Source organism: Microcebus murinus, chromosome 9, assembly GCF_040939455.1.
Source record: "Microcebus murinus isolate Inina chromosome 9, M.murinus_Inina_mat1.0, whole genome shotgun sequence".
In the NCBI taxonomy this organism is placed as follows: domain Eukaryota; kingdom Metazoa; phylum Chordata; class Mammalia; order Primates; family Cheirogaleidae; genus Microcebus; species Microcebus murinus.
In genome coordinates, this window is record NC_134112.1 from 14,483,708 (window position 1) to 14,495,258 (window position 11,551).

Sequence of the window (11,551 nt, forward strand, 5' to 3'; positions counted from 1 at the left end):
CCCTGTTAATTTTTTGTATATATATTTTTAGTTGGTCAATTAATTTCTTTCTATTTTTAGTAGAGACAGGGTCTCACTCAGGCTTGTTTTCAACGCCTGACCTTGAGCAATCCGCCCGCCTCGACCTCCCAGAGTGCTAGGATTACAGTCGTGAGCCGCCATGCCCAGCCTGAAAATTCTTTAGAATGACTCACAGAACTCAGGAAAGTACACTACTTACTATTACAGTTTCTTATAAAGGATACAACTCAGGAACAGCCAGATGGAAGAGACGTGCAGGGCAAGGTTTGGGGGCACAGAGCTTCCATGTCCTCTATAGGTGCTACACTCTCCATGTATCCACATGTTCACCAACCTGGAAGGTCCACAGACCCTATTGTCTAGGGGTTTTTATGGAAGTTTCATTGCATAAGCACGATTGATTAAATCATTGGCCATTGGTGATTGACCTCAGTCTCCAGCCCCTCTTCTCTCCCCAGAATTGGGTGGGGACCAAAGTTTCTAACCCTTCTATCATGCCTCCACCATGAGTCACTTTATGAGCATACAAAAGGCAGTAAATTCCAAGGGTCTTAGAAGCTCTGTGCCAGCAACTGGGGACCAAAACTAAGTTCGGTTGATCCTTGAACAAAGTGGTGCAGTGGCTGCACATCACTGCCTGAACTCTGCCCTCTTCATTCCCCCACCCCTGTCCGTGGGAAAATTGTCTTCCATGAAGCTGGTCCCTGGTGCCAAAAACGTTGGGGACTGCTGTTATAGACCATATTTTTACAATAAAGTAAGCTACAGAAAAGAAAGTGTTATTAAGAAAATCATAAGGAAGAGAAAATATATTTAATATTCATTAAGTGTAGGTGGATCATCATAAGCTCTTCACCCTCATCATCTTCATGTTGATCAGGCTGAGGAGGAGGAGGAAGAGGAGGGGTTGTTTTGTTGTCTCAGAGGTGGCAGAGGCAGAAGAAAAATCCACATATAAGTGAACCGACAGTGTAAACCCATGTTGTCCAGGGTCAACAGTATTTATTTTTAATTATACCAGAGAGGCAGAAACCAGTTACTTCATGAGGAAGACAGCAGTGAGGGTATTGCAGGGGCAACATGGAGCCCTGTGGGAACAGCAGATAACACACTCAGGTGGAGGCTGAATGTGTTGGTCGCTGTCCTGGAGCAGGGGGAGGGCTGGGGCTAAGTTTGGGTGACGCAGGGCAGGGTTGATGTGATCTTGTTGAAGACTCTTTCACAATGTTGGCTCAGCTTAGAGGCTTATGGGCTCAAACTTAGAGCAAGTTGGAAGAAAAAAATGATTTACCATATGTTTCTATCATGTTCTTTTTTAACAGATAATTCCTATTGTTGGAGTGATGTTCTTAGGAGAAAGAAAACTATGTCCAAACTAGTGTCAGATCACCACCTAGAGTCGTCACTTTCTCTGCCTGGCTAAGGGTGATCCATCTTTTTAACAGAGTGTAAATATATGTGTAGAAGGATTTGAAGAACATGCTGACAAGCTGGCTGGAATCATTTAAAATGTTCACACTTTTCTCTTTGCTGCTGGCAGAGGAATCTTTGAAGGCAAGAGCTTAGCGTATAGTCCCGACAGCCCAGTAAAGAGGCGGACTCAGGACTCCACAAAACTGAAGGGTGACTTTTTCCTTTCCTCTCACAGAGAGTGAAGAGGTCAACCAGTGTGACATCCCTTGAAGCCCTGAGGCATCAGCCTGAGCATCTATTTTGCAGAGATACTCTAATGCCTTCAAAGGCAAGGCTCAGGACTAAAAGCTGCTGGAAAGAGGGAAAGGCAGGTGCCTAGAGGTGGCATAGCAAGAGAGTGATGAAAGGAAGAGAGCTCTTCCAGGGCCTCATAATGGGTGTTTTACCTTCATCATCTCTTTTAATTTTCCCAATAGCCCTGTAAGGTTGCATTTGCCCTCTTGGTTTTACAGATAAGGAAGCTGAGGTTCACAGAAGCAACACAACTTCCCTAAGGTCATTTGACTATGTGGTCAGTGGTGGTCAATCTGACCACAAGCCTATGCTTTTTCTAGTATATAGCAAAATAGTTGTAGGTAATAATGTTTTGGAGACTCTGATTGTAGAATTAGAGGAAGGAAGCTTGGAGTACACAGATAACTAACATTGAAAGAGACTATAGAATTGTTATTATTATTATTTTTGAAACAGAGTCTCTCTCTGTCACCCGGGCTAGAGTGCCATGGTGTCAGCCTAGTTCACAGCAACCTCAAACTCCTGGGCTTAAGCAATCCTCCTGCCTCAGCCTCCGGAGTAGCTGGGACTACAGGTGCACACCACCACACCTGGCTAATTTTTCTATTTTTAGTAGAGATGAGGTTTCACTCTTGTTTAGGCTGGTCTCCAACTCCTGACTTCAAGCAATCCTCCCACCTCAGCCTCCCAGAGTGCTAGGATTACAGGTGTGAGCCAGAGGCCAGAGACTGTAGAATTATTTTTAGTGATTACCCAGTCCTGCCTTTCCACCAGATAGCCACTTGGTTTTGGCTTTACTTCCGGTCAAGGGGAGCCCAGTTACTACTAAGGCAGGGCCCAGAGGGGTGACAAGTTGAGAACCAATTATATGATTCTGAAGTTCATCTGCAAAAGATGGAAAGGAAGTGGATAAGGTATGAAATAGAAGGTTAATGGAAGGAAAGTGACTAATCCTATGATGTTTAGATCTTTAGATGATATTTAGATGTTATAAATCTACAATAATTAGCTAATGTGGCTCAAGAATAGATCCACAGGTCAATGAAAGAGAATATTTTTTCTAGAAACAAACTTTATGAGCTCATATTATATGCTAAAATAAATTTCAGGTACATTAATGAGTCATGTTTAAAAAGTAAAAATACTAGAAGAAAATTAAGATGAATGTTTATCTGATCTGAGTGGGAAAGGGCATTCTAAGCATGAAATCAGTAGGAGACTTTCACAAAAGAAAAGATAGAAAGATTTGACTAAATACAAATTAAAAATGTATGTATGTTAAAATATCATAAATAAAATTAAAAAAAATTTTTTTTCATATTATGGGGGTACAAATACTGTTAGGGTTACATATATTGCCCCTGCCATTCCTCCCCCCGGCCCCCCCTCCCCGCCTCAGCAAAACATCAAGCATGTCCTACTCTCAGGTGGTGCGCATCCCACCTATTTTGTAAGTGTAAATTCTTCCCCTCCTCCCCCCTCCCATTTGCCTACCACCCGATAAAAGTTTGTTTCTTTTTTCCCTTTTTTTGACCTTTGGGTTACATTATAAAATTTTAACAATTTTGATAATCTGAGGAAATGTTTGTAAGAAACATGACTAAAGGTCAATATCTTTAATATGTAATGCGTTCACACAAATCAATAAGAAAAACATTTAAAGCCCTAGATTAAAAATGGGCCAAGTGTTATGAAGAAACAAATTACAGAAGAGAAATTACAAATGACTAGTGTGTATTAAAAAATGTTCACCTTAACTAGTAGCCAAAGCAATGCAAATGAAAAATGTCACTTAATCATAGAGAATAATTATAAGTAATATTTTGACTTGATGTGGGAAAATATGTGTTTATACACACATCAGAGAGCTATTAATTAACCCCTGACATTTGGGGGCCTAGGATATAAGTGTAAATGGAAGTTCCTATGCCATTTGTCTAAATATCTAAAATATGTAATCACATTGAAAGAATATATATTTGAATATATCCCCATTAAACATGTAAATTAAACTAGATGTGAGAAGTGGAAGATTAAAATTATGTTTCATATATACTTAAAATGTTATTTTTCTTCTAAAGTATTCAAATTATCTATTAAAATTAAATGTTAAAATAAAAATTATTATTAATATTAGAATTTAAAAAATTGATTTATTAAAATTTTTATGAAAGTAAAACTATTCAAAATTGTTTAACATCAATGTCCATGTAGTTGCTAATGTGAAGAATTGTTTTGGCCAGGCGTGGTGGCTCACGCCTGTAATCCTAGCACTCTGGGAGGCCAAGGCAGGAGGTTTGCTCAAGGTTAGGAGTTCAAAACCAGCCTGAGCAAGAGTGAGACCTTGTCTCTACTAAGAAATAGAAGGAAATTAATTGGCCAACTAAAAATATATATACAAAATTAGCCGGGCATGGTGGCACATGCCTGTAGTCCCAGCTACTTGGAAGGCTGAGGCAGAAGGATCGCTTGAGTCCAGGAGTTTGAGGTTGCTGTGAGCTAGGCTGATGCCACGGCACTCTAGCCCGGGCAACAGAGTGAGACTCTGTCTCAAAAAAAAAAAGAAAAAAAAAGAATTGTTTTATGCTTCATGTGTGTTACATCTATACATACATAGAAATAAATTGAAGAGTAATGTAAATTGGTTTATATTGCAGAGTGTTTCTGGACTGTTGCATATACATTAATGAGTAACTTGGGAACCATGAATTGGAGCATGAAGGGAAGTTGGAAAACTGACCCTCAGTACTGCCAGCAAATGATCCCTCATTTTCTAAGAATCTACTTCCTTTATGATGAGAGGAAGGGCTTGTCAGGTTAATTTGTTGTTCTCTTACCTAGGTGCTTCCTAGCTTTACAGAGAAATGTCCATCTTTGATGGACATAATTCTTAAACCTTACAGTTACTCAAATGAAGTAAACTTTGTGTTTTAAGGACACTGGGCAAGAGAGGTGAAGCTGTGTGTTCCTGTGCCTGAGTGGTCTTATTCATGAAAGCAGATATTTAGAATTATAGATGATGCTGAACCTTGGATCCTGATGGATCCAGGCACATATGTGTTTTTTAATAAATGCATTTGCATGTGCATATATGCATGTGTGTGTGTGTGTGTGTTTGTGATATAGGCAGACCTCTAATATGTGGGGGTTAAGGCAGGAGTCTCTGTTATGTGTGTTCAGAGGCAGTATATTTATACATCAAAAACCTTAAAATATTAATAACTCCTTGACTCAGTGATTCCATTTAAAAATATCTACCCTAGGTAAATAATGAGTGAGTACTAGAAATGTAGACAAAGATTTACACACCACCTTGTTTATTATAGCATTATTTAAAATGCACAAGAAGAGGGAAATGGCTAGACCAGGGGTGGGGAAACTTTTCATGTTGGAAGTCTGTATTAATTTAGCTGTAATCAAATAAGCCTGCATTCAAGAAACTTCAATTAGCCTTTTGGCCGGAGTGACCATCTTCCAGTAATTTGCCAAAATGGCAAACACAAAGGGAAAGAGGAGAGGCACTCGATACATGTTCTCTAGGCCTTTTAGAAAACATGGAGTTGTTCCGTTGGCCACATACATGTGCATCTACAAGAAAGGTGATATTGTAGACATCAAACGAATGGGTCTGTTCAAAAAGGCATGCCCCATAAATGTTACCATGGCAAAACCGGAAGAGTCTACAATGTTACCCAGCATGCTGTTGGAATTGTTGTAAACACACAAGTGAAGGGCAAGATTCTTGCCAAGAAGATTAATGTGCATATTGAGCATATTAAGCACTTTAAGAGCCGAGATAGCTTCCTGAAACGTGTGAAGGAAAACGATCAGAAAAAGAAGGAAGCCCGAAGAGAAAGATACCTGGGTTCAGCTGAAGCGCCAGCCTGCTCCACCCAGAGAAGCACACTTTGTGAGAACCATGGAAAGGAGACTGAGCTGCTGGAATCTGATCCCTATGTATTCCTGGTGTAATAGGCATGTGTGGTACATTCTGTGAAACAAACGAAGGACCTTGTGAGTGGCAATCTATTCCCTATTAATGCTTGTCATGGGAAACAAACCTAAAAAAACCTGCCGGATTCTAAAAACGTTTCTTTTCGTTGTGTAGAAGTGTTGTGGCCTTTTCCCCAAAGAAATAAAGCAAATTTTAATTGCAAATTTTAAAGCAAATTTTAATTGTGTCCTAATTAAAAAAAAAGAAAGAAACTTCAATTAGATATACTTCAAAATGCACATTAGTTTGTAAAAATCTAACTACTATGCACTTAATAATTTCAAAAAATGAAAACTATTTGTTAATTTTAAGTTTCACTAACCTTTTAATGACTTTGTTGTGTCTGCTTTTTTGTTGGAAAGCATTTGAGTATTTGGTTGCACGCAGTTTCACTTGATCCTCTAGGTGGGTATCAGTAATTTGTGATCTTAAAGATGTCTTGATTTGGGTTAGGTAGGAGAATGTAATTGTGGTTGAAAAGCAAGAAAGCACTTTTTGGCCATGTTGCCGAAGGCATGAGTATTCAGTATTTTTTCATATTTCAATTGGATCTTTCTTAGCATCAAACAATGACTTTAAAATGTCATTTACTGAGAGCTCAATCAATTCCATCTGTACTTCTTTAGGTGCCTTGATGATATCAGCTAGGTGAGAATGAAATGCTAATTTGAGTATGATGTCCTGATTCTCAAAGTCAGTGAATGTTTCATTGTATTCTCCAATAAATAGGTCTATAAGAGCTATGTATCTTAAAATGATTTGCATACATCATCCTGCATACATCATCAATGACCTTTGCTAACTGGGGGAAATGTTCATCTAAAATGTCCTTTTGAAAAAGTGTTTTTAAAAAAGATAGCTTTTTTTCAAAATGCTTGCATTTTTTTTTTGCCACGTAGCATATCTAGACTCAGTTTTACCTTGTAAAGAATTATTTGAGTCGTTTTGATTTGACGTGCTATCACATGTCAAATCAAATAATCCTATAGAATATAGCATTTCTTCTTTCAATAATTCACATTGCTGATTCTGTTCTTCATAAAATTTAATTACCTGTACTCACAGAGATAAAATTTTGGCTAACACCTGTCCCAACATACTTTAGAATGATATGGCAAATCTACACTGAATACCTCATCTTTCAATTTTAGCATGTTACCAGACTGAGAATGCCATGTTGCATATGTATGAAAATAGTTAACAATACTTATAACTTGTTACAAAGTGTCACTTAAAATAGTAGCTTTAGCACAGAGATTTTTCCGATACAATGAAAAGAAATGAGAGCATCTGGATCTGTTAATACTTCATCTGTGCAATAAACTGTTCATGTTTTCCTGTCATGGAAGATGCACTGTCTTGCATATATTCGCTAAATTAACCAAATTCAGTCCAACTTCATGACACATTTATCTTGAAATTTATTGAAGATATCTATTCCCTGTGTTCTGTTTGCAAGAGTGCCCAAAACGAATAACTCCATGGCAAAGAAAATCTTCTATTATGACCCGAGTGAAATATAAAACCTGTACCAAGTCAGTAGTATCAGTTGGTTCATCCAAAGCGATTGGAAAATATATATTTTCCTTTTGAAGTATTGCATGACGTTGTTCTGTTAAGTTGAAGCCTAATTCATGCTGCTGATCAGTTATGGTTCTCCTTAAAAGAGGCAATTGTTTGTACTTTGAAAGGTTATTGGGGTCTAAGCATCCTACAGCGTTGACAATGCATTCTTTCACAATTTCTACATCACTGAGTGTCTTCCCTTTTTCCCCAAGTATATAAGATACTCTGTAAGTTGCTTCAGTGGTCTTATTTCCAGGTCTTATTGCTGCTTGAAAGAGTTGTCTTTGCTTTTGCTTTTCATATTTTAATTTCTGCAATACAATTTTTCATGCCTCTCCCTCTAGTTTAAAATATTTGTGATCCTTATGCGTGTAATAATGGTGATGAGCATTGAATTTCTTTAATGTTGATATTGCAGTGTCACAAAGCAAGCAGATCATCTTGTCATTAGCATAAATAAGATAACAGTGCAAATCCCAATCCTCACTAAAAAATCTGTTTTCTTCTTTCAGTGTTCTCTTGGTCTTCTTTGTTTGACACAATGGGCTGTTAAACAGACAAAATTAAAAACACTGTAGAGCTATGCAACTATTCACAAATTCCACTTCAAACAGAAACACAGTGCATCATTGTCAAAAGCTGATAGCAGACTGGCGTACGTAACCTCCCTAAACTCTTGCCAACCCGCCTCCTGCACGTAGTGGCGCCAGTCAGGCGGGGCAAGTTAGAACTAAATCATGAGTCTAGCAGCTGTCAATTTAGCCCTTATGTTCTAATGTTCTAATTGTGCCAGTCAATCTGGGAGGATTATTTTGTTTTGTTTTGTTTTTCCTGATATATATTTTTTTATTTCAGCATATTATGGGGGTACAAATGTTAAGGTTATGTATATTGCCTATGCCCCCCTGCCCGACACCCAATAAATGTTATTCCTATATGTCTACTTAAGTGTTGATCCGTTAATACCGATTTGCTGGTGAGTACATGTGGTGCTTGTTTTTTCATTCTTGAGATACTTCACTTAGTAGAATGGGTTCCAGCTCTATCCAGGAATATACAAGAGGTGCTATATCACCATTGTTTCTTAAAGCTAAGTAGTACTCTATGGTATACATATACCACATTTTATTAATCCACTCATGTATTGATGGGCACCTGGGTTGTTTCCACACTTTTGTGATTGTGAACTATGCTGCTATAAACATTTGAGTGCAGGTGTCCCATTTGTAGAGTGTCATTGGATCTTTTGGGTAGATGCCCAGTAGTGGACTTGCTGGATCAAATAAATGGTAGATGTACTTGTATCGCTTTGAGGTATCTCCATATTGATTTCCACAGAGGCTGAACCAGTTTGCAGTCCCACCAGCAGTGTAGGAGTGTTCCTATTTCTCTGCATCCATGCCAACATTTATTGTTTGGGGACTTTTTGATAAAGGCCAATCTTACTGGAGATAAGTGATATCTCATTGCAGTTTTGATTTGCATTTCCCTGATGATTAGAGATGTTGAGCATTTTTTCATATGTTTGTTGGCCTTTATTCTGTCTTCTTTTGAAAAATTTCTGTTCATGTCCTTTGTCCACTTTTTGATAGGGTTGTTTGATTTTTTCTTGCTGATTTTCCCGAGTTCTAAATAAATTCTAGTTATCAGCCCTTTATTGGATGTGTAGCTTGCGAAAATTTTCCCCCATTCTGTGGGTTGTCTTTTTGCTCTCTTGACAGTTTCTTTGGCTGTGCAGAAGCTTTTTAATTTGATCAGGTGGGAGGATTATTTTGTTGAAACATTTTATTCTTTGGTATTTTACATACATTCATTTTAAATATAAAATGAAAATATAAAAGATGAACAAACTTCTATTAATAAAAATAATTTGTTGTGTAAAACTTGGATTCAGTCAAAAGGCCACACTTAAGGACCTAGAAGTTTGCATGTGGTCTTTTAGCCTCAAGATCCCCACCTTGGGCTGGACACATTGTGCTAAGTGGAAGATTACAATGCCAGTATTAAATATTCTGAGGACCTTTTAAGTACATGGGAAATACTACAATTATAGTGTTAAATGAGAAAAGCAGTATATGAAACTACATTATATAAAGTATGATCCTAGTTAAGAAAACTAAATGCATAGAAACAAAGGAAGAGAAAAAAATCGACATTTGAGTAATGGTTATCTCTATGGTTATGAGACTATGGTTAATTTATGGTTCCTTTCTTTTTTCTTTTTTTTTTGAGACAGTGTCTCGCTTTGTGGCGTCAGCCTAGCTCACAGCAACCTCAAACTCCTAGGCTCAAGCAATCCTGCTGCCTCAGCCTCCTGAGTAGCTGGGACTACAGGCATGCGCCACCATACCCGGCTAAGTTTTTCTATATATATTAGTTGATCAATTAATATATTTTTATTTATAGTAGAGACGGGGTCTCGCTCTTGCTCAGGCTGGTTTCGAACTCCTGACCTCGAGCAATCCTCCCGCCTCGGCCTCCCAGAGTGCTAGGATTACAGGCATGAGCCACCGCGCCCAGCCACTATTTTTTCTTTTTTAATATTTATACTGATTTTCCTAGTTTACTATCATGAGCACATTGCTTTCATAATAAAAGAAAAAAGCCATTTAAAAGAGAGAGCTTTTGGCGTGGTTGCGGAGAGAGAGGAACACTCCTACACTGCTGGTGGGACTGCAAACTAGTTCAACCTCTGTGGAAAGCAATATGGAGATACCTTAAAGCGATACAAGTGAATCTACCATTTGATCCAGCAATCCTATTGCTGGGCATCTACCCAAATGATCCAGTGACATTCTACAAAAAAGACACCTACACTCGAATGTTTATAGCAGCACAATTCATAATTGCAAGGCTGTGGAAACAGCCCAAGTGCCCATCAATCCAAGAATGGATTAATAAAATGTGGTATATGTATACCATGGAGTACTATTCAGCTCTAAGAAATAATGGTGATATAGCACATCTTATATTTTCCTGGTTAGAGTTGGAACCCATACTACTAAGTGAAGTATCCCAAGAATGGAAAAACAAGCACCAGATATATTCTCCAACAAACTGGTATTAACTGAGTAGCACCTAAGTGGACACATAGGTACTGCAGTAATAGGGTATTGGGCAGGTGGGAGGGGGGAGGGGGGCGGGTATATACATACATAATGAGTGAGATGTGCACCATCTGGGGATGGTCATGATGGATGGTCAGACTTTTGGGGGGAGGGGGGGAAATGGGTATTTATTGAAACCTTAAAATCTGTACCCCCACAATATGCCAAAATAAAAAAAAAAAAGAGAGAGAGCTTTGATGTTAACATTTGCCTTCACAAATGCCGAATGGAAGCCGCGGAAGCAATGTCTAATTATTAATAATAGTGAAAGGTGAAGACTAGAATTTTTGTTCTTGGTAAAAAGGAGGATTTGGGATTATTATAAGGCTTTCTTATTTATCTTTAATATCAAGTAACTTTGCACATTCTTGCTAAGCATCGGTTTTAATTAGGGCACAGTGCTCACATAGTTGTTTTTTCTAGGCTGGTTTCTGGAGATTCCTTTAGGTCTCCTGAAAAGAAAACCAAAAGATGAAAGGTGAAGTAGGGGATGCACAGGGATGGTAGAAAAGAGCTCTTTATCTTGGCTTGGAAATCCTACGGGCCAAAAATCGTTTTAAGTTTGGTGTCTAACATGCGACTTTAGTCTACAAAAACCCTTTGCCCATATCTGCTGGATCAGTATTTATGTCACGATATGCAGAGTGAACCTGAGACCTCACAACTCCTTTCTCCAACCCTAACTTAACAAAGTTGTCATGGAAGTGTCTTCATGATTCGTAGATTGGTTATATTTTGTTTCCTGTAAGGCCAAACCTTAACATGCAAAGGCGTTGTAACTTAGTGGTTGAGAACATGGGCTTTAAGAGACGTTAAATGAAAATAGGAAGTTGCAGAGAAAAATTTATAATCTGAACCAATTGTTGAAAAATAAACAAACAATCGCCCCCTTTGTATGTTGTACGAAGCAGCTTAGGTTAGGATATATTGTAATAACAACCTACAAATCTCAGTGTCTTAAAACAGTAAAGCTGGTGGCTGGCCCATGTCAGGTGCTGGCTGAGGAATGACTGTTGCTCTGTTGTGCGTCTTCCCTCTAGGATCCTGGCTGAAGGAGTAATCTCTCTTGGGAACATCCTTATTCTCATGGCAAAGGGAAAAGAGGATGGTGGAAACACACCATGGCTCTTAAAGCTCCTGCTTGGAAGTGGCACGT

General features: G+C 38.4%; 1 pseudogene; it reads left to right on the forward strand.

Moving 5' to 3' along the window:
* The first annotated feature begins 5,218 nt into the window (after positions 1-5,218).
* Positions 5,219-5,700, forward strand: LOC142872880 (large ribosomal subunit protein eL21-like; annotated as a pseudogene).
* The last annotated feature ends 5,851 nt before the right edge of the window (positions 5,701-11,551 follow it).